The sequence below is a fragment of the Rhinoderma darwinii genome, chromosome 2, assembly GCF_050947455.1.
Source record: "Rhinoderma darwinii isolate aRhiDar2 chromosome 2, aRhiDar2.hap1, whole genome shotgun sequence".
Classification (NCBI taxonomy): domain Eukaryota; kingdom Metazoa; phylum Chordata; class Amphibia; order Anura; family Rhinodermatidae; genus Rhinoderma; species Rhinoderma darwinii.
In genome coordinates, this window is record NC_134688.1 from 307,173,454 (window position 1) to 307,194,522 (window position 21,069).

Sequence of the window (21,069 nt, forward strand, 5' to 3'; positions counted from 1 at the left end):
GGATGTCTTGCCAAAATTTTTATATCTCTTCCAGACCGTCCCTATTGCAGTACCATCCAGTTTTTTCCAGGTTTTACATAGGGCCATTACTAAGTTTGTGAGGGGCTCCTCTAAGCCTCGTATCCGGTATGCTGTCCTTAGCCGACCAAAAGTAGACGGGGGCGCGGGTCTCCCAGACTTTAAACGATACCATCAAGCGGCGATAATTATGAGAGTAGTGGATTGGTTCCGTTCGGAGTCAGGTAAGCAATGGGTGCGCATGGAAAAGGCTATGTCTCCTCTTGCATTATCCTCTCTACCGTGGCTGTCAGTCCTTCAGAGACAAACTCTCCCTCTACCTTTCCTCACACGTCAGTTTCTCATGGTATGGGAACGGATCTTGGGCACTACGGGCCTTGTTCATCGCCCGGGTCCCTTGACTCCTCTATTTGATAATCCTTCTTTCCCTCCGGCGGAGGGTGTTGATACATTCCTCTGTTGGGAGAGAGAAAATGGTGGATGTATATCTGAGACCCTTACTCCAGACGGTGCCATGTTGCCAATGACAGATGTATCGGCTGCCTGCCCGGGAAGGAGGTCAACCTGGTGGTCCTATTTGCAGTTACGGTCCTATATCTCTTCCATGGGTGATTGTATGGTCTTTCTATAGGATAAGACTCCTCTGGAACTCTACTTGTCCTTGTCCACAGCCCCTTCTCATGTGTTGTCTCACCTACATGGGATCCTTCTGCCGAAATTTGCTTTTTCTCAATTATCCTTCACTGCCGCATGGGATGAGGAAATGGGGGTTAGACACTCTGAGGAAGAGTGGGGTACCGCCTTCCTGTTAGCTCATAAGTTATTGATGTCTTGTTTTGCAAAAGAAAAGAATTACAAAATACTTACCAGGTGGTACCGCTGTCCGACTTTGTTGCACAGGATATACCCCGATGTGTCTGCTGATTGTTGGAGGTGTGGGGGGGCTCCTGGAACTATGTTGCATATTTGGTGGGATTGTCCCATGCTATGTCCCTTTTGGGGGACGATTTTTGATCTAGGCAACAAGCTTTTCCATAGTGAGGTCCCAACCTCGGCTTCCATAGGCTTGCTTTCTATGGTTCGGGGATCACTCCCACACCTCAACAGGGGGATCTTTCAACATTTCTTGACTGCAGCGAGAACGGTGATTCCTCGTCACTGGAAATCACATACTGTACCGTCCCTGGCGGAATGGGTAACAGAGGTGAATGGGATCATGAGGATGGAGGAGTTGCTGTCCGTGGATAGGGACAAATCCGGGATTTTCGTCCAGAATTGGATAGTGTGGTCTGGATTCCGGGATGGTACTGATCTACCTCTCTGGTTGGATGGCAGGTTCTGTATGAATCATAGCACCTACATGAGGTGCTTCTGTCTTTTGTCTTTTGTCTATATGTATTTTCCCTATGTGGTCTGATGTTATGTGTGGTGTGTCCATATACTCAAAAGTGCTCTTATATGTGTCACTTCTCACTTTACTGGGGGGGGGCGGTCTCCCTGAGTATTGCACTGATTTAATGCGAACATGATACTGTTATTGCCGTTATATCTCTCTTATCATTCAATTCCGATAGGTAGGAGGCTACCTCCTATTGTTGTTCTTATACTTGTATATATATGTATACGAATACTGTTGTTATGCTATGATGCTTCACTAGAATGTATTGTACTGCGTACAAATTTCTACTTTTTTGCACAAACCGTGAAATGTTTTTGTATTGTTTTATTTTCAAAATAAAAATCTTTGATAAAGAAAAGAAAAAAGGACTATGGATTAAAGCATTTAATGTCAATGGCCATTCTAAGCTGAATGTCCCTGCTCTCGTCAGATCGCAGAAGTTACCCAGCTAAAGGCCTCGCTACTACCAGTGTGGGAGACTGTCTGGGAATCCAAGGTGCGGTTGACTTTTTATTATGTCGTTTAGAATTTGTTTCACAATCGATTAAAAATAAAAATAGACTAAAGCTTTAAAAGTTAATAGCCATTCTAAGCTTAAATGTGCCTTTTTGTCGTCAAATCGCAGATATATAACACTTTAAGGCCTCGCTAGTACGAGTGTGGGAGACTGTCTGGGAATCCGTGGTGCGGTTGACTTTTTATTATGTCGTTTAGATTTTGTTTCACAATAGATTAAATAGGACTATGGATTAAAGCATTTAATGTCAATGGCCATTCTAAGCTGAATGTCCCTGCTCTCGTCAGATCGCAGAAGTTACACAGCTTAAGGCCTCGCTAGTACCAGTGTGGGAAACTGTCTGGGAATCCGTGGTGCGGTTGACTTTTTATTATGTCGTTTAGATTTTGTTTCACAATAGATTAAATAGGACTATGGATTAAAGCATTTAATGTCAATGGCCATTCTAAGCTGAATGTCCCTGCTCTCGTCAGATCGCAGAAGTTACACAGCTTAAGGCCTCGCTAGTACCAGTGTGGGAAACTGTCTGGGAATCCGTGGTGCGGTTGACTTTTTATTATGTCGTTTAGATTTTGTTTCACAATAGATTAAATAGGACTATGGATAAAAGCATTTAATGTCAATGGCCATTCTAAGCTGAATGTGCCTGCTCTCATCAGATCACAGAAGTTACACAGCTTAAGGCATCGCTAGTACCAGTGTGGGAGACTGTCTGGGAATCCAAGGTGCGGTTGACTTTTTATTATGTCGTTTAGAATTTGTTTCACAATCGATTAAAAATAATAATAGACTAAAGCTTTAAAAGTTAATGGCCATTCTTAGCTGAAATGTGCCTTTTCTCGTCAAATCGCAGATGAATAACACTTTAACACCTCGCTAGTACCAGTGTGGGAGACTGTCTGGGAATCCGTGGTGCTTTTGACTTTTTATTATGTCGTTTAGATTTTGTTTCACAATCGATTAAAAATAAAAATAGACTAAAGCTTTAAAAGTTAATAGCCATTCTAAGCTTAAATGTGCCTTTTCTCGTCAAATCGCAGATATATAACACTTTAAGGCCTCGCTAGTACGAGTGTGAGAGACTGTCTGGGAATCCGTGGTGCTGTTCACTTTTTATTATGTAGTTTAGAATTTGTTTCACAATTGATTAAAAATAATAATAGACTAAAGCTTTAAAAGTTAATGGCCATTCTTAGCTGAAATGTGCCTTTTCTCGTCAAATCGCAGATGAATAACAGTTTAACACCTCGTTAGTACCAGTGTGGGAGACTGTCTGGGAATCCGAGGTGCGGTTGACTTTTTATTATGTCGTTTAGATTTGTTTCACAGTCGATTAAAAAGGACTATGGATTAAAGCATTTAATGTCAATGGCCATTTTAAGCTGAATGTGCCTGCTCTTGTCAGATCGCAGAAGTTACACAGCTTAAGGCCTCGCTAGTACCAGTGTGGGAGACTGTCTGGGAATCCGTGGTGCGGTTGCCTTTTTATTATGTCGTTTAGAATTTGTTTCACAATAGATTAAATAGGACTATGGATTAAAGCATTTAACGTCAATGGCCATTCTAAGCTGTATGTGCCTGCTCTCGTCAGATCGCAGACGTTACACAGCTTAAGGCCTCGCTAGTACCAGTGTGGGAGACTGTCTGGGAATCCGTGGTGCGGTTGACTTTTTATTATGTCGTTTAGATTTTGTTTCACAATCGATTAAAAAGGACTATGGATTAAAGCACTTAACGTCAATGGCCATTCTAAGCTGAATGTGCCTGCTCTCGGCAGATCGCAGAAGTTACACAGCTTAAGGCCTCGCCAGTACCAGTGTGGGAGACTGTCTGGGAATCCGTGGTGCGGTTGCCTTTTTATTATGTCGTTTAGATTTTGTTTCACAATCGATTAAAAAGGACTATGGATTAAAGCATTTAATGTCAATGGCCATTCTAAGCTGAATGTCCCTGCTCTCGTCAGATTGCAGAAGTTACACAGCTTAAGGCCTCGCTAGTATCAGTGTGGGAGACTGTCTGGGAATCCGTGGTGCGGTTGACTTTTATTATGTCGTTTAGAATTTGTTTCACAATCGATTAAAAATAATAATAAACTAAAGCTTTAAAAGTTAATAGCCATTCTAAGCTTAAATGTGCCTTTTCTCGTCAAATCACAGATATATAACACTTTAAGGCCTTGCTAGTACGAGTGTGAGAGACTGTCTGGGAATCCGTGGTGCGGTTGACTTTTTATTATGTCGTTTAGATTTTGTTTCACAATCGATTAAAAAGGACTATGGATTAACCCCTTAACGCTACTGGACATACTATTATGTCATGGTAAGTGCATCGTTCGCGCTCCATGACATAATAGTATGTCATGGAGTAAACACGGCGCCGTTCGCGCGGGGCGCGTTCATGAGCTGTGATAGCTGCTGTTTCCGACAGCAGACTATCACTGCTCAATGTGCCGAGACCGATCACGGAGCTCCCCCGCCGATTAACCCCTCAGAAGCCGAGTTCAATAGCGATCGCGGCTTCTTAGGGGTTAATCCGCCATCGCCGGCCTGCTACACGATAGCGGCCGGCGATGGTGACTATGGCAACCGGACACCAAACAATGGCGTCCGGCTATGCCATAGATGGAAGCCTAGTGGGTCCTGACGAAGTCAGGACCCACTATGCTTGCTGTCAGTGAGTAGCTGACAGTTCTAATACACTGCACTACGCATGTAGTGCAGTGTATTAGAATAGCGATCAGGGCCTCCTGCCCTCATGTCCCCTAGTGGGACAAAGTAATAAAGTTAAAAAAAAGTTAAAAAAAGTTGTGTAAAAATAAGAAAATAAAAGTTTTAAAAGTGATAAAAGTAAAAATCCCCCTTTTTACCTTATCAGTCATTTATTATTAATAAAAATATATAAACAAACAAATAAACTATACAATTGGTATCGCCGCGTCCGTAATGGCCTGAACTACAAAATTATTTTGTTATTTATCCCGCACGGTGAACGCCGTAAAAAAAAATAATAATAAACCGTACCACAATAACAATTGTTTGGTCACTTCACCTCCCAAAAAATTGAATAAAAAGAGATCAAAAAGTCGCATGTACCGAAAAATGGTACTGATCGAAACTACAGTTCGTTACGCAAAAAATATGTCCTCGCACGGCTGTATTGATTGTAAAATAAAAACGTTCTGGCTCTTAGAATAAGGTAACACAAAAAGTGAATGATTTTTTACAAACGTATTTTATTGTGCAAACGCCATAGGACATAAAAAAAAAACTATAAACATAGGGTATCGCCGTAATCGTATTGCCCCGCAGAATAAAGTGAATATGTCATTTATAGCGCACGGTGAACGCTGTAAAAAAAATAGAATAAAAAAACAATAGTAGAATTGCTGTTTTTTAGTCACCACGCCACCTAAAAATAGAATAAAAACTGTTTAAAAAGCCGCATGCATGACATGAAAACTGCAATGGATTCCTCAAGGGGTCTAGTTTCCAAATTGGGGTCACTTTTGGTGAGTTTCCAATGTTTTGGCACCACAAGACCTCTTCAAACCGGACATGGTGCCTAATAAAAAAGAGGCCTCAAAATCCACTAGGTGCTCCTTTGCTTCGGAGGCCGGTGCTTCAGGCCATTACCACCCGAGGGCCACATGTAGGATATTTCTCAAAACTCCAGAATCTGGGCAATAAGTATTGAGTTGCGTTTCTCTGATAAATCCTTTTGTGTTATAAAAAAAATGGTATAAAGAGGATTTTCTGACAAAAAAAAAAAAGTAAATTTCACCTCTACTGTGCTCTAAATTTCTGTGAAACACCTAAAGGGTTCATAAACTTTCTAAATGCTGTTGTGAATACTTTGAGGGGTCTAGTTTCTAAAATGGGGTGTTTGATAGGGGTTTCTAATATATGGGCCCCTCAAAGCAACTTCAGAACTGAACTGGAACCTAAAAAAATAAATAAATGAGGCAATACTTCGCTTCTTACATTATACTGATAATGAGCCGTGCCCACCCCGAGATGGCCCCAGTTTTGACCGTTTGTATAAACGGAGACCCCTATTAGACCGTTTCAGTGCCCGGTTTTCCCAAGCATACACCCCCGAGAAGTGTATTTCTATTGATGAGTCCCTGGTACATTTTAAAGGGAGGGTTCAATTCCACCAGTACCTGCCGGGTAAGAGGGCAAGGTATGGCGTGAAGATGTATAAGCTGTGCGAGTGTGCATCAGGGTATACCTACAGATTTAGGATATATGAAGGAAAGGCCACCCCAAACCAGACTGCATCCTGGACTACAATAGGTACATGGGAGGGATGGACTTGTCAAATCAACTCCTGAAGCCCTACAGCGCCATGCGGTGTGGTATAAGAAGCTGGCCGGGCACATCATACAGATGGCTTTGTACAATGCGTACGTGCTACGTCGATGTGCAGGCCAGAGGGGAACTTTCCTGGAATTTCAAGATCTAATCTTTAGGGACCAGGAAGGGGGGGCACCCAGTACTTCTGGAAGCGAGGCCACAAGCATCGTACCAGGGCAACACTTTCCAGGAGAAGTTCCCCAAACCGGTGGAAAGGGAAAGAGTCAAAAGAGGTGCAGAGTCTGCTATAAGAGGGGGATAAGGAAGAACACAATATACCAATGTGACACGTGTCCCGAAAAACCAGGGCTCTGTATAAAAGATTGTTTTAAAATGTATCATACATCCCTTGACTTTTAATTTACCCTGATGCACTCCGCACAGCTTACCCCCCTCATCTTTCCCTTCTGAGCCCTGCCGTATGCCCAGGCAGCTGATAACAGCCACATGTAGGGTATTGCCGTACCCAGGAGAACCCACATTACAATTTAAGGGGTGTATATCTCCGGTGGCGCATGCTGGGCACAATATATTGGACACTGAAATGGCATATATATATATAAAATTGCAAATCTCACACTGCACCATCTGCTGCGCATTATCTTTTACACAGTACCTGTGGGGTCAAAATGCTCACTACACCTCTAGATGAATGTCTTAAGGGGTGTAGTTTTTAAAATGGGGTCACTTCTCGGGGGTTTCAACTGTACTGGTACCTCAGGGGCTTCTGCATACATGACATAGCACCAGAAAAGCTCAAGTAGGCCAAATGGTGGTCCTTTCCTTCTGAGCCCTCCTATGGGCCCAAACGGCAGTTTATCACCACAAATGGGGTATTGCTGCACTAAGGACAAATTGGGCAACAAAATGGGGTATGTTGTTCCTTGTGAAAATAAGAAATTTTGATAAAAAATGACATCTTATTGGAAAAAATATCATTTTTTTCATTTCACAGCCCAATTCAAATAGGTGCTGTGAAAAAACTGTGCGGTCAAAATGATAACAAAAACCATAAATGAATTTCTTGAGGGGTGTAGTTTCCAAAATGGGGTCACTTCTGGTGGGTTTCCATTGCTTTGATACCTCTGCAAATGCGACATGGCACCCGAAAACCAATCCAGCAAAATCTGGACTCCAACAAACACATAGCGCTCCTTTCCTTCTGAGCCCTCCCATGGGCCCAAACGGCAGTTTATCACCACAAATGGGGTATTGCCGCACTAAGGACAAATTGGGCAACAAAATGGGGTATGTTGTTCCTTGTGAAAATAAGAAATTTTGATAAAAAATGACATCTTATTGGAAAAAATATCATTTTTTTCATTTCACAGCCCAATTCAAATAGGTGCTGTGAAAAAACTGTGCGGTCAAAATGATAACAAAAACCATAAATGAATTCCTTAAGGGGTGTAATTTCCAAAATGGGGTCACTTCTGGTGGGTTTCCATTGTTTTGATACCTCAACACCTCTTCAAACCTGGCATGCTGCCTAAAATATATTCTAATAAAAAAGAGGCCTCAAAATGCACTAGGTGCTTCTTTGCTTCTAGGGCTTGTGTTTTAGTCCACGAGCGCAGTAGGGCCACATGTGGGACATTTCTAAAAACTGCAGAATCTGGACAATACATATTTAGTAGTATTTCTCTGGTAAAACCTTCTCTGTTACAGAAAAAAAATTAATAAAATTGAAATTCAGCAGAAAAAATGAAATTTGCTAATTTAATTTCCACTTTGCTTTAATTCCTGTGAAATGCCTGAAGGGTTAAAAAACTTTCTATATGCTGTTTTGAATACTTTGAGGAGTCTAGTTTTTAAAATGGGGTGTTTTATGGGAGTTTCTAATACATAGGCCCCTCAAATCCACTTCAGAACTGAACGGGTACCTTCAAAAAAAGGCTTTTGAAATTTTCTTAAAAATATGAGAAATTGCTGTTTATGTTCTAAACCTTGTAACGTCCAAGAAAAATAAAATAATGTTCAAAAAACGATGCCAATCTAAAGTAGACATATGGGAAATGTGAACTAGTAACTATTTTGGGTGGTATAATCGTCTGTTTTTCAAGCAGATACATTTAAATTCTGAAAAATGCTATTTTTTGAAAATTTTCTCTAAATTTTGCAATTTTTCACAAATAAAGACTGAATATATCGACCAAATTTTACCACGAACAAGAAGCCCAAAGTGTCACGAGAAAACAATCTCAGAATCGCTTGGATAGGTTTAAGCATTCCGACGTTATTACCACATAAAGTTAAATATGTCAGATTTGAAAAATGGGCTCTGAACCTTAAGGCCCAAACTAGGCTGTGTCCTTAAGGGGTTAAAGCATTTAATGTCAATTGCTATTCTAAGCTGCATGTGCCTGCTCTCGTCAGATCGCAGTAGTTACACAGCTTAAGGCCTTGCTAGTACCAGTGTGGGAGACTGTCTGGTAATCCGTGGTGCAGTTGACTTTTTAATATGTAGTTTAGATTTTGTTTCACAATAGATTAAATAGGACTATGGATTAAAGCATTTAACGTCAATGGCCATTCTAAGCTGAATGTTCCTGCTCTCGTCAGATCGCAGAAGTTACACAGCTTAAGCCCTCGCTAGTACCAGTGTGGGAGACTGGCTGGCAATCCATTGTGCGGTTGACTTTTTATTATGTCGTTTAGATTTGTTTCACAATCGATTAAAATGGACTATGGATTAAAGCATTTATTGTCAATGGCCATTCTAAGCTGAATGTGCCTGCTCTCGTCAGTTTGCAGAAGTTACACAGCTTAAGGCCCCGCTAGTACCAGTGTGGGAGACTGTCTGGGAATCCGTGGTGCGGTTGCCTTTTTATTATGTCGTTTAGAATTTGTTTCACAATCGATTAAAAATAATAATAAACTAAAGCTTAAAAAGTTAATAGCCATTCTAAGCTTAAATGTGCCTTTTCTCGTCAAATCACAGATATATAACACTTTAAGGCCTTGCTAGTACGAGTGTGAGAGACTGTCTGGGAATCCGTGGTGCGGTTGACTTTTTATTATGTCGTTTAGATTTTGTTTCACAATCGATTAAAAAGGACTATGGATTAAAGCATTTAATGTCAATGGCCATTCCAAGCTGAATGTTCCTGCTCTCGTCAGATCACAGAAGTTACACAGCTTAAGGCCTCGCTAGTACCAGTGTGGTAGACTGTCTGGGAATCCGTGGTGCGGTTGATTTTTTATTATATCGTTTAGATTTTTGTTTCACAATCGATTAAAAAGGACTATGGATTAAAGCATTTAATGTCAATGGCCATTCTAAGCTGAATGTCCCTGCTCTCGTCAGATCGCAGAAGTTACACAGCTTAAGGCCTCGCTAGTACCAGTGTGGGAGACTGTCTGGGAATCCGTGGTGCTGTTGACTTTTTATTATGTTGTTTAGATTTTGTTTCACAATCGATTAAAAAGGACTATGGATTAGAGCATTTAATGTAAATGGCCATTCTAAGCTGAATGTGCCTGCTCTCGTCAGATCGCAGAAGTTACACAGCTTAAGGCCTCGCTAGTACCAGCGTGGGAGACTGTCTGGGAATCCGTGGTGCGGTTGACTTTTTATGTTGTTTAGATTTTGTTTCACAATAGATTAAATAGGACTATGGATTAAGGCTTTTAATGTCAATGGCCATTCTAAACTGAATGTGACTGCTCTCGTCAGATCGCAGAAGTTACACAGCTTAATGCCTCGCTAGTACCAGTGTGGGAGACTGTCTGGGAATCCGTGGTGCGGTTGACTATTTATTATGTCGTTTAGATTTTGTTTCACAATAGATTAAATAGGACTATGGATTAAAGCATTTAACGTCAATGGCCATTCTAAGCTGAATGTGCCTGCTCTCGTCAGTTCGCAGAAGTTACACAGCTTAAGGCCTCGCTAGTACCAGTGTGGGAGACTGTCTGGGGATCCGTGGTGCGGTTAAATTTTTATTATGTCGTTTAGATTTGTTTCACAATCGATTAAAAAGGACTATGGATTAAAGCATTTAATGTTAATGGCCATTCTAAGCTGAATGTCCCTGCTCTCGTCCGATCGCAGAAGTTACACAGCTTAAGGCCTCGCTAGTACCAGTGTGGGAGACTGTCTGGGAATCCGTGGTGCAGTTGACTTTTTATTATGTTGTTTAGATTTTGTTTCACAATAGATTAAATAGGACTATGGATTAAGGATTTTAATGTCAATGGCCATTCTAAGCTGAATGTGCCTGCTCTCGTCAGATCGCAGAAGTTACACAGTTTAAGGCCTCGCTAGTACCAGTGTGGGAGACTGTCTGGGAATCCGTGGTGCGGTTGCCTTTTTATTATGTCTTTTAGATTTTGTTTCACAATAGATTAAATAGGACTATGGATTAAAGCATTTAACGTCAATGGCCATTCTAACCTGAATGTGCCTGCTCTCGTCAGATCGCTGAAGTTACACAGCTTAAGGCCTCGCTAGTACCAGTGTGGGAGACTGTCTGGGAATCCGTGGTGCGGTTGACTTTTTATTATGTCGTTTAGATTTTGTTTCACAATCGATTAAAAAGGACTATGGATTAAAGCATTTAATGTCCATGGCCATTCTAAGCTGAATGTGCCTGCTCTCGTCAGATCGCAGAAGTTACACAGCTTAAGGCCTCGCTAGTACCAGTGTGGGAGACTGTCTGGGAATCCGTGGTGCGGTTGACTTTTTATTATGTCGTTTAGATTTTGTTTCACAATCGATTAAAAAGGACTATGGATTAAAGCATTTAATGGCAATGGCCATTCTAAGCTGAATGTGTCTGCTCTCGTCAGATCGCAGATGTTACACAGCTTAATGCCTCGCTAGTACCAGTGTGGGAGACTGTCTGGGAATCCGTGGTGCGGTTGAATTTTTATTATGTCGTTTAGATTTTGTTTCACAATCGATTAAAAAGGACTATGGATTAAAGCATTTAATGTCAATGGCCATTCTAAGCTGAATGTCCCTTCTCTCGTCAGATCGCAGAAGTTACACAGCTGAAGGCCTCGCTAGTACCAGTGTGGGAGACTGTCTGGGAATCCGTGGTGCAGTTGACTTTTTATTATGTCTTTTAGATTTTGTTTCACAATAGATTAAATAGGACTATGGATTAAAGCATTTAACGTCAATGGCCATTCTAAGCTGAATGTGCCTGCTCTCGACAGATCGCAGAAGTTACACAGCTTAAGGTCTCGCTAGTACCAGTGTGGGAGACTGTCTGGGAATCCGTGGTGCGGTTGACTTTTTATTATGTCGTTTAGATTTTGTTTCACAATCGATTAAAAAGGACTATGGATTAAAGCATTTAATGTCCACATGGCCATTCTAAGCTGAATGTGCCTGCTCTCGTCAGATCGCAGAAGTTACACAGCTTAAGGCCTCGCTAGTACCAGTGTGGGAGACTGTCTGGGAATCCGAGGTGCGGTTGACTTTTTATTATGTCGTTTAGATTTAGTTTCACAATCGATTAAAAAGGACTATGGATTAAAGCATTTAATGTCAATGGCCATTCTAAGCTGAATGTGCCTGCTCTCGTCAGATCGCAGATGTTACACAGCTTAATGCCTCGTTAGTACCAGTGTGGGAGACTGTCTGGGAATCCGTGGTGCGGTTGAATTTTTATTATGTCGTTTAGATTTTGTTTCACAATCGATTAAAAAGGACTATGGATTAAAGCATTTAATGTCATTGGCCATTCTAAGCTGATTGTGCCTGCTCTCGTTTGATCGCAGAAGTTACACAGCTTAACGCCTTGCCAGTACCAGTGTGGGAGACTGTCTGGGAATCCGTGGTGCGGTTGACTTTTTATTATGTCGTTTAGATTTTGTTTCACAATAGATTAAATAGGACTATGGATTAAAGCATTTAACGTCAATGGCCATTCTAAGCTAAATGTGCCTGCTCTCGTCAGATCGCAGAAGTTACACAGCTTAAGGCCTCGCTAGTACCAGTGTGGGAGACTGTCTGGGAATCCGTGGTGCGGTTGACTTTTTATTATGTCGTTTAGATTTTGTTTCACAATCGATTAAAAAGGACTATGGATTAAAGCATTTAATGTCAATGGCCATTCCAAGCTGAATGTTCCTGCTCACGTCAGATCGCAGAAGTTACACAGCTTAAGGCCTCGCTAGTACCAGTGTGGTAGACTGTCTGGGAATCCGTGGTGCGGTTGATTTTTTATTATATCGTTTAGATTTTTGTTTCACAATCGATTAAAAAGGACTATGGATTAAAGCATTTAATGTCAATGGCCATTCTAAGCTGAATGTCCCTGCTCTCGTCAGATCGCAGAAGTTACACAGCTTAAGGCCTCGCTAGTACCAGTGTGGGAGACTGTCTGGGAATCCGTGGTGCTGTTGACTTTTTATTATGTTGTTTAGATTTTGTTTCACAATCGATTAAAAAGGACTATGGATTAGAGCATTTAATGTAAATGGCCATTCTAAGCTGAATGTGCCTGCTCTCGTCAGATCGCAGAAGTTACACAGCTTAAGGCCTCGCTAGTACCAGCGTGGGAGACTGTCTGGGAATCCGTGGTGCGGTTGACTTTTTATGTTGTTTAGATTTTGTTTCACAATCGATTAAATAGGACTATGGATTAAGGATTTTAATGTCAATGGCCATTCTATGCTGAATGTGCCTGCTCTCGTCAGATCGCAGAAGTTACACAGTTTAAGGCCTCGCTAGTACCAGTGTGGGAGACTGTCTGGGAATCCGTGGTGCGGTTGCCTTTTTATTATGTCGTTTAGATTTTGTTTCACAATAGATTAAATAGGACTATGGATTAAGGCTTTTAATGTCAATGGCCATTCTAAGCTGAATGTGCCTGCTCTCGTCAGATCGCAGAAGTTACACAGCTTAAGGCCTCGCTAGTACCAGTGTGGGAGACTGTCTGGGAATCCGTGGTGCGGTTGACTTTTTATTATGTCGTTTAGATTTTGTTTCACAATCGATTAAAAAGGACTATGGATTAAAGCATTTAATGTCCATGGCCATTCTAAGCTGAATGTGCCTGCTCTCGTCAGATCGCAGAAGTTACACAGCTTAAGGCCTCGCTAGTACCAGTGTGGGAGACTGTCTGGGAATCCGTGGTGCGGTTGACTTTTTATTATGTCGTTTAGATTTTGTTTCACAATCGATTAAAAAGTACTATGGATTAAAGCATTTAATGGCAATGGCCATTCTAAGCTGAATGTGCCTGCTCTCGTCAGATCGCAGATGTTACACAGCTTAATGCCTCGCTAGTACCAGTGTGGGAGACTGTCTGGGAATCCGTGGTGCGGTTGTATTTTTATTATGTCGTTTCGATTTTGTTTCACAATCGATTAAAAAGGACTATGGATTAAAGCATTTAATGTCAATGGCCATTCTAAGCTGAATGTCCCTGCTCTCGTCAGATCGCAGAAGTTACACAGCTGAAGGCCTCGCTAGTACCAGTGTGGGAGACTGTCTGGGAATCCGTGGTGCAGTTGACTTTTTATTATGTCTTTTAGATTTTGTTTCACAATAGATTAAATAGGACTATGGATTAAAGCATTAAACGTCAATGGCCATTCTAAGCTGAATGTGCCTGCTCTCGACAGATCGCAGAAGTTACACAGCTTAAGGTCTCGCTAGTACCAGTGTGGGAGACTGTCTGGGAATCCGTGGTGCGGTTGACTTTTTATTATGTCGTTTAGATTTTGTTTCACAATCGATTAAAAAGGACTATGGATTAAAGCATTTAATGTCCATGGCCATTCTAAGCTGAATGTGCCTGCCCTCGTCAGATCGCAGAAGTTACACAGCTTAAGGCCTCGCTAGTACCAGTGTGGGAGACTGTCTGGGAATCCGTGGTGCGGTTGACTTTTATTATGTCGTTTAGATTTAGTTTCACAATCGATTAAAAAGGACTATGGATTAAAGCATTTAATGTCAATGGCCATTCTAAGCTGAATGTGCCTGCTCTCGTCAGATCGCAGATGTTACACAGCTTAATGCCTCGTTAGTACCAGTGTGGGAGACTGTCTGGGTATCCGTGGTGCGGTTGAATTTTTATTATGTCGTTTAGATTTTGTTTCACAATCGATTAAAAAGGACTATGGATTAAAGCATTTAATGTCAATGGCTAGAGATGAGCGAACCGGGACAACCGAACCCGGTTTCGGTCCGAACTTCCGGTAAAGTTCGGTTCGCAGCGAATCCGAACTTCACCGGGTTCGGCCGAACCCGTTTTGACCGAACCCGGTCAAAAACATTATACAAATCGGCAGCCACTTATCTCTATCAATCACTGATAGAGAAAAGAGGCTGCTGATTAAAAATAAAATAAAAAGCATTTCATACGTACCCGGTCGTTGTCTTGTTGACGAGTCCCTCTTCTTCCTCCAGTCCGACCTTTTCTGACGCGGCAGCCTGTGATTGGCTGCAGAGGCCTCTGCAGCCTGTGATTGGCTGCAGAGGCCGCGGCAGCCTGTGATTGGCTGCAGCGCTCACATGGGCTGCATCGTCATCAATGAATGTCGGGCCGGATGTCGAGAGGGACGCGTCACCAAGGCAACGGCCAGGAGACCGGACTGGAGGAAGCAGAAAGTTCTCGGTAAGTATGAACGTCTTTTTTTTTACAGGTACTGTGATCGGTAGTCACTGTCCAGGGTACTGAAACAGTTACTGCCGATCAGTTAACTCTTTCAACACCCTGGACAGTGACTATTTAGGGTATGTGCACACACACTAATTACGTCCGTAAATGACGGACGTATTTCGGCCGCAAGTACCGGACCGAACACAGTGCAGGGAGCCGGGCTCCTAGCATCATAGTTATATACGATGCTAGGAGTCCCTGCCTCTCTGCAGGACAACTGTCCCGTACTGTAATCATGTTTTCAGTACGGGACAGTAGTTCCACGGAGAGGCAGGGACTCCTAGCATCGTACATAAGTATGATGCTAGGAGCCCGGCTCCCTGCAGTGTGTTCGGTCCGGTACTTGCGGCCGAAATACGTCCGTCAGTTACGGACGTAATTAGTGTGTGTGCACATACCCTTACTGACGTCGCCTAGCAACGCTGCCGTAATGACGGGTGCACACATGTAGCCACCCGTCATTACGGGGCCTCATGCACACGACCATAAAAACACCCGTTATCACGGGTCGTAATTACGACCCGAAATAGCGGGCCCATAGACTTCTGTTAGCCACGGGTACCTTCCCGTTTTCTCACGGGAAGGTGCCCGTGCCGTTAAAAAGATAGAACATGTTCTATTTTTTTATTTTACGGGCCGTGCTCGTAATTACGACTCGTAACTACGAGCACGGCCGGCCGGCCACGGGCAGCCGGCCGCTTTTGCGAACCGTGCTGTCATTATAATTATAGCAGCACGGCCCGTAAAATAGAAAAATAGAACATGTTCTATTTTTTTAACGGCACGGGCACCTTCCCGTGAGAATACGGAAAGGTACCCGTGGGTAACAGAAGTCTATGAGCCCGTTATTGCGTAATAACGGGTGTTTTTACGGTCGTGTGCATGATGGGAGCACGGCTCGGAAAAACGAACGGCTGCCCGTGCTCATCTCCTGAAATAATCTGTGCTGCCTTAAACTCTATGGACAGGTCAGGATCCTGTTTCTTTTAAATGCTGCACTGTAGCGCAGCCTTATATAGTGGATCGAGCGGGTTCCCCAGCAGCATTTAAAAGAAACCGTGTTTGTGTATGTATGTGTGTGTTTGTGTTTGGGTATGTGACTTTGTCTGTTTTTGTTTTTATATGTGTGTGTGTATATATGGGTGTGTTTGTGTATATGTTTGTGTATATATGGGTGTATTTGTGTATATGTTTGTGTGTAGATGTTTGTGTGTGTTTTTGTGAGTGTGTGTTTGTGTGTATATATGGGTGTGTTTGTGTATATGTGTTTGTGTATATGTGTGTTTGGGTATGTGTGTATAACTGTGTGTGTGTTTGGATATGTGTGTTTTTGTTTGTATATGTGTGAGTTCGTGTATATGTGTGTGTTTGTCTGTTTATGTGTGTGTGTATATCTTGTTGTGTTTGTGTATATATGTGTGTGTCTGTGTATGGTTGTTTGTTTGTGTGTGCGTGTATATATGTGTATAGGTGAGTAGAAGTATTGGTATTGTTCACATTGATAACTGTTTTTTTATGTTGTTGCAGATTTTGATGTACCGATTGGACTACATCTTCGATTCGTTGGACTACTGCGTAGATCTGCGTTTTTTTCAAATTTTAATAAAATGGTTAACGAGGGTTTTGTTGGGGATTTCTTATTTCAATAAAAAAGAATTGTCTTTGTGGTTTTTTTTCAAACTTTATTAGTGCCTAGATAATGGCAGTTGGCTGATTGACAGCGTCCATTATTAAGGCGGTACTTAGTGTTAGCCGGTGCAGAGGCTAGCACTAACCACCCATTATTACCCCGGTACCCACCACCACCAGGGGTGCCGGGAAGAGCTTGGTACGATCCAGTACCCGACCATCTGTTGTGATGGTCGGGTACTGGGGCGGCCGTAGGCTGGTATTATGAGGCTGGGAAGGGCCAAAATCAGTGGACCTTCCCACCCTTGTAATGCTAGGCTGCTGCTGCTGTGTTGTATCGGGCTGGTTATAAAAATGGGGGGGACCCCCACGTCGTTTTTTTTTTGGAATTTAACAAATTTAGCAATAGACGGGTCCCCCACATTTTTTATAACCAGCCATATACAAGGCCGCAGCAGTCTGGCATTACATGGGTGGGAAGGGCCACTGGTTTTGTCCATTCCCAGGCTAATAACACTGTGTTGTATGTGGCTGGTTATGATAAATTGGGTGGAACCCCATGTCTTTTTAAAAAAAAATATGTAAATAAATAAATAATTTAAAAAAAATGACGTGGGGTCCCCCCCACTTTTATAACCAGCCAGATACAACACAGCAGCAGCAGCCTAGCATTACAAGGGTGGGAAGGTCCACTGTTTTTGGCCCTTCCCAGCCTCATAATACCAGCCTGCGGCCGCCCCAGGGCCCGACCATCACAACAGATGGTCGGGTACTGGATCGTACCTGGCTCTTCCCGGCACCCCTGGTGGTTTTGGGTACCGGGGTAATAATGGTGGTTAGTGTTAGCCTCTGCACCGGCTAACACTAAGCCTCGCCTTAGTAATGGATGTTGTCACTCAGACAGCGGCCATTACTAAAGTGGTAATAATAAAATTTGAAAAGAAAAAGACAAAGATATAGATAAAATATTTTATTGAAATAAAGCACCCCCAACACAACCCTCATTAACCATTTTATTGTAGAAAACAAAAACGTCATCTAAGTAGTCCTCGAAACCGACGTAGTCCAAACACCAAACCTGTAAAAAAAATAAATAATGAAATAAAACATGTCGTAGGCTTAGATTCAGTTTAATGTGTGATACTGACTGTTATACCATGTATAGAAGCCTCCCGTGAAGTTGACTTAGATACAGGGCGCCAGCAGACAGTATCATACATGGCCATACATACATATATACAAATATACATACATACATATATACAAGCATGCACATATATACATGCAAACATACACACATATATACATGCAAACTATCATACATACATGCATACACACACACATGAAAACATACATACATACAAACAAACATGCAAAGATACATACATACATATATACAAGCATGCACAAATATACATGCAAACATAAATACATGCAAACATAATTACATACATGCACATATATATATAAACATACATGCAAACATACATGCAAAAATAAAAACATGCAAACATACATACATGCACATATATACATACATACATGACAACATACATACAAACATACATGACAACATACATACATGCAAACATACATACATGCAAACATACATACACACATGCAAACATATATACATGCAAATATACATACAAACATGCACATGTATACATACATGCCAACATACATGCAAACATACATGCACATATATACATACATACATGACAACATACATGCACATATATACATACATGACAACATACATACATGACAACATACATACATATATATATATATATATACACACATGCAAATATACATACAAACATGCATACATACATGCAAACATACATTCATGCAAACACACATACATGCAAACATACATACATACATACAAATATACATACACACATGCACATATATACATACATGACAACATACATACATGACAACATACATGCAAAAATACATACATGCAAACATACATACATACATGCAAATATATACATGCAAATATACATACAAACATGCACATATATACATACATGCCAACATACATGCACAGATATACATACATACATACATGACAACATACATACATGCCAACATACATACATACATACATACATACATACATGCCAACATACATACATGCCAAAAAATAATAATAATACGTTCATACTTACTTTCCTCCTGTCCGGCCTCCAGCGATGACGTTTCATTCATGTCGCCGCTGCAGCCTGTGATTGGCTGCAGAGGCGGTCACGTGGGATGAAGCGTCATCCTGACGTGCGTGACCGCCACTACAGCCTGTGATTGGCTGCAGCGGCGAAAGGGATGAAACGTCATCGCTGGAGGCCGGACAGGAGGAAAGTAAGTACGAACGTATAATTTTTATTTTTTTATTACATTTAAATGGTATTTTCCGCGCGCCGAGCATGTACTGTGAAGGTTGCTGAAAGAGTTAGTGCAGCCCATTAACTCTATCAGCACCCTGGACAGTAGCATGCTCGGCGCACGTAAGTGACAGGTTCGGTCAGAACTAGTTCGGTCCGAACCGAACCTTTTTGTGAAATTCGGCGAACTAGCCGAACCGAACTTTTGATAAGTTCGCTCATCTCTATCAATGGCCATTCTAAGCTGAATGTCCCTGCTCTCGTCAGATCGCAGAAGTTACACAGCTTAAGGCCTCGCTAGTAACAGTGTGGGAGACTGTCTGGGAATCCGTGGTGCAGTTGACTTTTTATTATGTTGTTTAGATTTTGTTTCACAATAGATTAAATAGGACTATGGATTAAGGATTTTAATGTCAATGGCCATTCTATGCTGAATGTGCCTGCTCTCGTCAGATCGCAGAAGTTACACAGTTTAAGGCCTCGCTAGTACCAGTGTGGGAGACTGTCTGGGAATCCGTGGTGCGGTTGCCTTTTTATTATGTCGTTTAGATTTTGTTTCACAATAGATTAAAAAGGACTATGGATTTTAAACAGTTATTGTCAATGGCCATTCTAAGCTGAATGTGCCTGCTCTCGTCAGATCGCAGAAGTTACACAGCTTAAGGCCTCGATAGTACCAGTGTGGGAGACTGTCTGGGAATCCGTGGTGCGGTTGAATTTTTATTATGTCGTTTAGATTTTGTTTCACAATCGATTAAAAAGGACTATGGATTAAAGCATTTAATGTCAATGGCCATTCTAAGCTGAATGTCCCTGCTCTCGTCACATCGCAGAAGTTACACAGCTTAAGGCCTCGCTAGTACCAGTGTGGGAGACTGTCTGGGAATCCGTGGTGCGGTTGACTTTTTATTATGTTGTTTAGATTTTGTTTCACAATAGATTAAATAGGACTATGGATTAAGGCTTTTAATGTCAATGGCCATTCTAAGCTGAATGTGCCTGCTCTCGTCAGATCGCAGAAGTTACACAGCTTAAGGCCTCGCTAGTACCAGTGTGGGAGACTGTCTGGGAATCCGTGGAGCGGTTGCCTTTTTATTATGTCGTTTAGATTTTGTTTCACAATAGATTAAATAGGACTATTGATTAAAGCATTTAACGTCAATGGCCATTCTAAGCTGAATGTCCCTGCCCTTGTCAGCTCGCAGAAGTTACACAGCTTAAGGCTTCGCTAGTACCAGTGTGGGAGACTGTCTGGGAATCCGTGGTGCGGTTGCCTTTTTATTATGTCGTTTAGAATTTGTTTCACAATCGATTAAAAATAATAATAAACTAAAGCTTTAAAAGTTAATGGCCATTCTAAGCTGAAATTTGCCTTTTCTCGTCAAATCGCAGATGAATAACACTTTAACACCTCGCTAGTACCAGTGTGGGAGACTGTCTGGGAATCCGTGGTGCTGTTGACTTTTTATTATGTCGTTTAGAATTTGTTTCACAATCTATTAAAAAGGACTATGGATTAAAGCATTTAATGTCAATGGCCATTCTTTTAACGTTTGTGTTTTGACTTAATCTGTTCATTCTTAATACGCTGTTAGTGATTCTTTGCAGTTTTATTGTATTCATTATATTTTATTTATGTTTATATTGTTTTTCATGTTCACATTGTTTTTCCTGAACAAACCTTGTAACGCGCTGTTTTGCACATCAGTACTTATGCAATTTATATATTTGACCTTTGACCCGCCCTGATTGGCGGTTCTTTTTTTCCTTTTTTTTGCAATTATGTCTCATTTCTTTTTGTATATAAACGTGTGCACATCGCACAATTTGTATTGGCCTGATGAAGACGCCGGTACGGTGTCGAAACGCGTAGCCTCTTTCATTAAACATTTATCATCAACTTTTGCCTCGACATTGACTTTAGCAGCGCCGTTGGTCCCCTTTTTCCTTATTCTTTGATCCCTTCTGACAGCAAAACTCCTTTTGCTTGTGCACGGACCTGGCAGCAGCTTTTTGGCTTGTGAGATACGTAACGGTATCCACTTGCAAAGGTGAGCAAATTTCTTACATCCAATTGCTCCTTGTACTCCCTTGCTTTATTGCACTATGTGGCGCCGTGTCTCTTCTTTTTTTCTTC

The 21,069-nt window shown here is 41.7% G+C and overlaps 31 pseudogenes; all 31 read left to right on the top strand.

Moving 5' to 3' along the window:
- The first annotated feature begins 2,180 nt into the window (after positions 1-2,180).
- LOC142744596 (5S ribosomal RNA) lies at positions 2,181-2,299 on the top strand (annotated as a pseudogene).
- A 67-nt stretch (positions 2,300-2,366) lies between these two features.
- On the top strand, positions 2,367-2,485 carry LOC142744597 (5S ribosomal RNA; annotated as a pseudogene).
- An 813-nt stretch (positions 2,486-3,298) lies between these two features.
- LOC142746760 (5S ribosomal RNA) lies at positions 3,299-3,417 on the top strand (annotated as a pseudogene).
- Positions 3,418-3,484: 67 nt separating this feature from the next.
- Positions 3,485-3,603, top strand: LOC142745033 (5S ribosomal RNA; annotated as a pseudogene).
- A 67-nt stretch (positions 3,604-3,670) lies between these two features.
- LOC142746684 (5S ribosomal RNA) lies at positions 3,671-3,789 on the top strand (annotated as a pseudogene).
- A 67-nt stretch (positions 3,790-3,856) lies between these two features.
- On the top strand, positions 3,857-3,975 carry LOC142746415 (5S ribosomal RNA; annotated as a pseudogene).
- Positions 3,976-8,624: 4,649 nt separating this feature from the next.
- On the top strand, positions 8,625-8,743 carry LOC142747002 (5S ribosomal RNA; annotated as a pseudogene).
- A 252-nt stretch (positions 8,744-8,995) lies between these two features.
- LOC142747054 (5S ribosomal RNA) lies at positions 8,996-9,114 on the top strand (annotated as a pseudogene).
- A 441-nt stretch (positions 9,115-9,555) lies between these two features.
- LOC142745115 (5S ribosomal RNA) lies at positions 9,556-9,674 on the top strand (annotated as a pseudogene).
- A 67-nt stretch (positions 9,675-9,741) lies between these two features.
- LOC142744707 (5S ribosomal RNA) lies at positions 9,742-9,860 on the top strand (annotated as a pseudogene).
- A 435-nt stretch (positions 9,861-10,295) lies between these two features.
- On the top strand, positions 10,296-10,414 carry LOC142744448 (5S ribosomal RNA; annotated as a pseudogene).
- Positions 10,415-10,481: 67 nt separating this feature from the next.
- Positions 10,482-10,600, top strand: LOC142745190 (5S ribosomal RNA; annotated as a pseudogene).
- A 67-nt stretch (positions 10,601-10,667) lies between these two features.
- Positions 10,668-10,786, top strand: LOC142746147 (5S ribosomal RNA; annotated as a pseudogene).
- Positions 10,787-10,853: 67 nt separating this feature from the next.
- On the top strand, positions 10,854-10,972 carry LOC142744630 (5S ribosomal RNA; annotated as a pseudogene).
- Positions 10,973-11,225: 253 nt separating this feature from the next.
- On the top strand, positions 11,226-11,344 carry LOC142747081 (5S ribosomal RNA; annotated as a pseudogene).
- Positions 11,345-11,411: 67 nt separating this feature from the next.
- LOC142746073 (5S ribosomal RNA) lies at positions 11,412-11,530 on the top strand (annotated as a pseudogene).
- Positions 11,531-12,157: 627 nt separating this feature from the next.
- On the top strand, positions 12,158-12,276 carry LOC142744923 (5S ribosomal RNA; annotated as a pseudogene).
- Positions 12,277-12,343: 67 nt separating this feature from the next.
- Positions 12,344-12,462, top strand: LOC142746755 (5S ribosomal RNA; annotated as a pseudogene).
- A 68-nt stretch (positions 12,463-12,530) lies between these two features.
- On the top strand, positions 12,531-12,649 carry LOC142745234 (5S ribosomal RNA; annotated as a pseudogene).
- A 67-nt stretch (positions 12,650-12,716) lies between these two features.
- Positions 12,717-12,835, top strand: LOC142744708 (5S ribosomal RNA; annotated as a pseudogene).
- Positions 12,836-12,899: 64 nt separating this feature from the next.
- LOC142746283 (5S ribosomal RNA) lies at positions 12,900-13,018 on the top strand (annotated as a pseudogene).
- Positions 13,019-13,085: 67 nt separating this feature from the next.
- On the top strand, positions 13,086-13,204 carry LOC142745168 (5S ribosomal RNA; annotated as a pseudogene).
- Positions 13,205-13,271: 67 nt separating this feature from the next.
- On the top strand, positions 13,272-13,390 carry LOC142744631 (5S ribosomal RNA; annotated as a pseudogene).
- Positions 13,391-13,643: 253 nt separating this feature from the next.
- On the top strand, positions 13,644-13,762 carry LOC142745047 (5S ribosomal RNA; annotated as a pseudogene).
- A 67-nt stretch (positions 13,763-13,829) lies between these two features.
- On the top strand, positions 13,830-13,948 carry LOC142746074 (5S ribosomal RNA; annotated as a pseudogene).
- A 67-nt stretch (positions 13,949-14,015) lies between these two features.
- On the top strand, positions 14,016-14,134 carry LOC142746096 (5S ribosomal RNA; annotated as a pseudogene).
- A 5,024-nt stretch (positions 14,135-19,158) lies between these two features.
- Positions 19,159-19,277, top strand: LOC142746715 (5S ribosomal RNA; annotated as a pseudogene).
- Positions 19,278-19,344: 67 nt separating this feature from the next.
- Positions 19,345-19,463, top strand: LOC142746284 (5S ribosomal RNA; annotated as a pseudogene).
- Positions 19,464-19,531: 68 nt separating this feature from the next.
- On the top strand, positions 19,532-19,650 carry LOC142744595 (5S ribosomal RNA; annotated as a pseudogene).
- A 67-nt stretch (positions 19,651-19,717) lies between these two features.
- LOC142746763 (5S ribosomal RNA) lies at positions 19,718-19,836 on the top strand (annotated as a pseudogene).
- Positions 19,837-19,903: 67 nt separating this feature from the next.
- LOC142745609 (5S ribosomal RNA) lies at positions 19,904-20,022 on the top strand (annotated as a pseudogene).
- Positions 20,023-21,069: the final 1,047 nt, after the last annotated feature.